At 44.4% G+C, this 6,000-nt stretch overlaps 1 protein-coding gene across 1 annotated transcript in view; it reads right to left on the bottom strand.

The window, feature by feature from the left end:
* Window positions 1-395: 395 nt before the first annotated feature.
* LOC130146035 (transmembrane protein 68) overlaps window positions 396-6,000 on the bottom strand; it is a 28,616-nt gene continuing 23,011 nt past the window's right edge. The window contains exon 8 of the mRNA XM_056331663.1: window positions 396-550. The gene's annotated coding sequence lies outside the window, so the exon portion shown is untranslated. The remainder of the gene's footprint in view (window positions 551-6,000) is intronic.

Raw genomic sequence — 6,000 nt, 5'->3', positions numbered from 1 at the left:
CCTCACGCTCAGCACAGGGAAATTGCCGCTTGGTCTGGATTCGTCTCACCCACCATGCAGCCCAATAGAATTGCACAAGGATAAGCTGTCTGGCAGGAATTTGCAGCTCTCACCAGTGCATGCCTTGATTTAGATGGAGATATGGGTTAACGATCTGATCCAGTATGGCACATCTCCTCCCCGAGTGGTGGCTGAAAAGGCACCGCACTGTATTTCCAATCAGGTATGCCATTCCCCTGATGGCATGTGCAAGTAGGACATGAGAAACATCAATTTTAAATTCAACTTCTTTTAATATTGTTTTGAGTACAGATCTCATAAAACCTTTGCTTTAATTAACTTTTCTTGCACAGAGAATTCATTTTCACTCACTGCCTATGCCACAGGATGCTCCTGACTGTGCATAGAGATGGCATATTTTCTTTCTATTTCTGCCTGAAGGAGAATTAGAATAAGAAGGGAAAGTATTTGGTTGCACTTTTATCCTTTGGAGTACTTTTTCTTGTGTGCACACGTACAACATCTTTTGAGATCATAGCTCTCATATTTCCTAAAGGAAGAGGAAGAAAAAACAGGGCAGCCTTAGAGAAAAACAAAAAATCTTGGAAGAACATAAAAGTCTTGTATTCATTACAGTTTGCCTTGAAGAGTTTATCTGACATTTCTCTGAGACCTGAGTTATCAGAAACAGTAATTTGCTCTGCATTATCTACTACCTCGATTCAAAAGAAGTACTAAAGAGGTGTCATTCGAATTCAGACAGGAAGCCGGATCTCAAGGGAGATGCTCTGCCTCTTATGAAGGCAGCTGGTGTATGGGGAAGAAAGTGGAGAAGCTTCTGGGCTCAGGATCTTTCTGTTATTTATCTTGCAACTGCCCGGTACAAATATACAAAGGCTCTGGTGCCTAGGTGTCAGGGTGTAAGTGTACAGATCAGATTGTGTAGCAGGAGCAGGCAGAGCCAGCAAGGAGATACAGCCAGTCAGACAGGGTAGGGAGAGTGTGTAATGGAGTCGGGGACCATCAGCTGCTGCCTTGCCAGAGCTCAGCTTTTATCTATCACAGGGCAGTGCCCCATGTCCTGGCACTTTCCAGGTCCCACACATCTGAATTTAAGCAGAGGCTGCAAAGAGGACCGTTTCATACTGGCTTTTTCAGACCAACATCAGGTTGCATGAATAACTTGCTCCCTACGTGCCACCTTGCATTGCTGCTGTCTTAGACGGTACACGGCACTGAGCTGAGCTCTTCCTGCAAGCTGTTAGGGTGTGGATGCAGTATTTGGTGTGAATGCTCAGAGAGGCTCAGCTGAAGTGTTCAAAGGAATAACCTCTGCTTCAGCAGTGTGGCTTTCCCCTTGTGTCAGGGCAGCAACACTTTTGAATTCTCCATGCCCTTACTGTTTCTGACATTGGAAACACTGGCTGCAAACTTCCAACCAACATGCCTGGGGAAAAAAAATCAAAGAATGCAGGCCAGAATGTTAGCAAACCATCTCTTTTCATGCCATAAACTTCCCTGTGTAAGGATCCTTCCTTCACTTGCCCTCAGATGCCAGCAGAGGTGATGCAATGTCTGGGTTTTTCCATGCGATGTATTGTGGCATCTGTAAGTGTGAAATGAGCAGACCTAACTCCTAAAGGCAGGCAGGCATGGCTTGCTTTCAGGCTGGCCAGGGCAAGTGTCTTTTTGGGATCAGGCATCTAAAAAAAGGTTTCCTTCCATCTTAAAAAAGGCAGTAACTGCACTATCTGAGCCACACTGAGCCATCTGGCATTTTGACAGTTTTTCTAACTTAAGACAACATGCCTTGCTAGATATTAACCCATCTCTGTGCTGACAGCAGCTAAAATTGGTGAATTTTTATTAGGATGGTTGTAATGGGGCAGCACTGCTCACTAAACAATGGAGCATTACGTATGTAATGAAGGGGGGTGGGGGGGTGGGGGGGGTGGCAAGGCAACAGCCCAGCACACTGTGCAGGATCAAACATTTCCATTCCAGATAGGCTGTTGTAAAGCAAGCAGGAGAAATACACCTTCAGCTTTTCTGCTGAAATACAAAGTAAACCCAGCACACACACAGAGCAATATGGGGTGCCAGGAAGGGAAACTTGGGTCATGGACACAGGAATTACCTAGAGCCAGTCGTGTTTTTTTCAATTGATTTATTCATTTATTTCATGCAGCTGCCAACACTTGCTGCACCTCTTAAAATTGACTTTGCCCCACCCCAACAATGGCACATTCATATTGGGGTGAATCACCACCACCTTCTCCCTATGCAGCCTACCTGTGCTCAGCCAAACCTCATCTCGTCTCCCCAGTTGCAAAACTGTAGCTGTTCCCAGCAGCTGGGTATTAAATCTGATTAAATTTGATGGAAGCAGGTCTTCATTCTGTCCCAAAAGAGCCAACACTACAGGCTCATGTGTTTTCCTTTGACTACCTGTCTCCACTGCTGTCTCTTGCCTGGAGTGCTGCCTGGAAGGGTGGAGGGACTGTTGAAAATGGACAGCTTGCCAAAGAAGTAAAGCTTCTGAAGGACAGCCCCAGTGTCAGTCTTTCTCAGGAGTTGCCTCCTCTACAGGTGAAATTGCACCTTTATATTTGAGCATATCTGTTTCCCTCGTTGTCAGACCTGCTATCCTCTGTGTTTCACTCTAGAGCTCGGGAATATTGGTGTTGCAAGTATTTGTTGAGGTGACAGCACTATTCTGGAACCTGAGTGCTTCTGGCTTTATTTGACCCTATGTGAGCACACTGCTAACACGGATGCTGTCTCCTATTTTACACATTGGAAATGGGGCTCAAATCCTCAGAGACGGGCCAATTCCTCATTGATTAAAATATTCCTATAGATTCAGTTCCTACACTTACTGAAATCTGCATTAAAATTAGGCGCTTGGGCTCCAGAAATCATTATTTGCTTGCTATCCGTGTTTGGCTGCACAGTTTGAAGAGGCGATCTGTTAGAAATCAGCACATCTACAGAAACTACTTGGTTCACTAGCTAATAAAAAATGATTAAGCATGATGACAAAGCCAGCATGAACGATATCATCTTGACATTTGCAAAGCTCAGGTGGATTGAATAATAAGGTCTGCTATTTGCCTTGCAACAGCAGCTAAAGTAGGTTCCATGCTCCTGTTTATACTGAAGAAACAGGGCATCACGCATGCACATGCATACACATACCTATGCTGCTGTGTAAATAATAAAGTCAGACAGTATCTGGTCCCACAGCCGTTAATGGTCAGAAGATGTTAAGAGTTAAGAAACTAAAGTAAGACAGATTAATGCATTCCAACAGCTGAGATCTTCTGGCTGCCTTTTTAGGTCATCTCTCTACTCCCTTTGCTCCCTGAAGTGTGTTTTTGGGCAGTCGCGGGTGCTTAGCTGCCCACGTGCCAGGCTCTCCTGGCTCACCCTGCTGCAGAAGCAACAAAAGCCATCCTCCGATTTTAACTGCTTGTCAAGCTGTACATCCACTGGCTTATGAAGAGAGCTTTGCAAATGAGGCACTGGGCATGGAGTAACCAAAGCAACTTGAAAGTGTCGTTTTCAGCACAACTTCAGATCTACGTATTGACCTGGTTGCTGCACCAGAAGGGCAGAATAAATTGCATAGCGTAAGAGTGTCTGTTGCTTCATTTATTATAGCTGCTATGCAGAAAGTTTATTGCCTCCCAGAAATGGTATTTGTGGATACTGTACATATGGCAGAAAAATACCACAGGCTCTTTATATAAACCTTTCTCACCTGTTAGAACAGCAGTCTTCCCTTACAAGGTTTCATCTCTGTGGGGATCTTAAAGGTGGTGGTGGTGGGATGCGCATGAAGACCAGAACTTAACCACATTAACTCCTCAGCTGTAACTTCTTGTGTCTGTCTCAACACACCTGAGCCAGCCTTGGGCTGATCAAGGTGTTTCAGGGCACTTGAGGCACTACAAACGGGGTGGCTGTGTGAGCCTGGCTGCTGCCCCTTCCCCTGCCTGCTCTGCCATGCCACGTGTGCCTGCCGCAGGGCGAACCTCAGCGCTGCATCTGCCGGGGGCTCAGGCTCGCTTCGCCGCCTGCAAAGGCAAAGCTTTACTGTGATTCAAGCCTTGCCTGAATGACCCCGGGTATCAACATGGGGAGCCAGGGGAGTCTTCAGGAAACGATATAGACCAGTGCAGTGACGGAGAGAGGAAATGGATAGCAAGCATGGCTGCTAGCTTACTTTTGAGGGGAAATCACAACCCTTGATGTGCTGCTGCCTGACAAGCAAGCCCAACGCAGCATTGACTACTAGATATCTTCCACTACAGTCTACTGGCTTATGGGTTGCTCCAGGCAGGCTGCAAGGGCTGCTGAGATCTTCTCCTGAGGCTGCTCCTCCCAAACAAGCACCCCTGCTGTGGCTCAGCTGGTAACTTTGGTCCTGGAAATGCCATCATTACTGCTATGCTCCTGTGCTGGTGCCAGGTTTTGCAAGGAGGAAAAGGAGTCAGGAAGTTTTGTTTCTATAAATGTGACCCGATTGCCCAGAATAAGGATTCCAAAACTAGTCTGGGGTTTGAGTGTGCTTGTTTCAGCTGCAGGGCTTGGTTTATATTTTCATTAATGCATTCAGAAACTAAGCCAAGTTGCAGTCAGACCTTTTCCTTCAACCTTGTTGTCACAAAGCAGGATCAAGATGCCAAAAATTCTGTCTGGAACGTAAAAATCTACGGTAATAAACATTAACCAAGCAAGCCTGCAACTGCTGTGCCTGCTAGTTAAGAAAATTAATCCATTTCTGAATAGACAGGACACTTCAAACTTTTTGGTGGAGCTCAGGAGAGTGGTTTTTACATGGTAAGGAGAAATCTCAAGTAAAGTAAAATTAAGGAGTAAAGAAGTGATTGGAGAGCTGGCAGCTCCATCACAGCAGTTGAAATAGGGGCCCAGAAATGTTTCTAGGTACCTTTGGTAGACTTCAAATAAACCAAAAAGAGAACTAAAAAATGTACATTGGGGTCTCCATTTCTGTTCCCACTTAATAAATAACTGAAGGAAAGACTGGAGCTGCTCTGAGCAGAGCATACACCTGACCATAAGAAACACCTCTGGAAGAAAAGCAAACCCAAGTCTGGAATATATGAATATCAGTCACAACTGTAATAGGACTCATCCCAAATGATATGCCACAAATTCCCTGTAAAGACGACCCAAAATTGTGAATTCCTATCTTCCTTGATGTTTGGCACGTTCTGTTTCCCATTAAAAGGAATTAGGTAAAAATGGTTCCGTTTCTTGCCTTTTTTTTTTTTTTTTTTTTTTTTTTACTTTTATGATCTTCTCTAAATAATACAATACACCCTCACACCCCGTCTCTTGCTAGAACTTTGGCATCTCATGTTTCCAGATCATGCAGCGGTTTTAGCTAGAAAACAGGAGCCAAAGGTGATCTGAAGAATCATGCTGCGCTCTCTCATTATAGTAACTAGTATGGACAGCAGGGAGTGGTGGGCTTTTTCTCATGTGATGGCTGCAACACAAGGCCTGGTGGAATAGGATCTGCTCTACAACAGCCAACTCAGCTCCGTGGTGGGGAAAAAATATTGGGTCTGCCTTATATATGCAGCCTGATGTTAATTCCAAATGGCATCTTACATTTTTGTAATGTTTCAGACACACACGCAAAAGCAAGAAGTGCGAGCAAACGCTTTTGTTTTTTAAAAAATTCTCCCTACAGTTCAACAGTTTATTACACTTTTGTGACCTATTTTCTAACATGAAGAGATCATTATAACAATTTTTAAATGTTTCAGGAAGCAACATATGGTATGCACTCAGTATATGCTGTGACAAAATTCGAGGCAGTAAGTGGTAAATTTGCAACCATCTGTGCAAAACAAAATTACTCAAACAAAAAAACCAGACAAGCAAATACTGCAAATAACTCATGCTGAGAAGTGTCATAGAATCATTTGGGTTGGAAGGGACCTTAAAGATCACCCAGTTCCAATC

Source organism: Falco biarmicus, chromosome 3, assembly GCF_023638135.1.
Source record: "Falco biarmicus isolate bFalBia1 chromosome 3, bFalBia1.pri, whole genome shotgun sequence".
Lineage (NCBI taxonomy): Eukaryota > Metazoa > Chordata > Aves > Falconiformes > Falconidae > Falco > Falco biarmicus.
The sequence above is the reverse complement of the archived record's forward strand: the minus strand, read 5'-3'. Positions and strand labels throughout refer to the sequence as shown.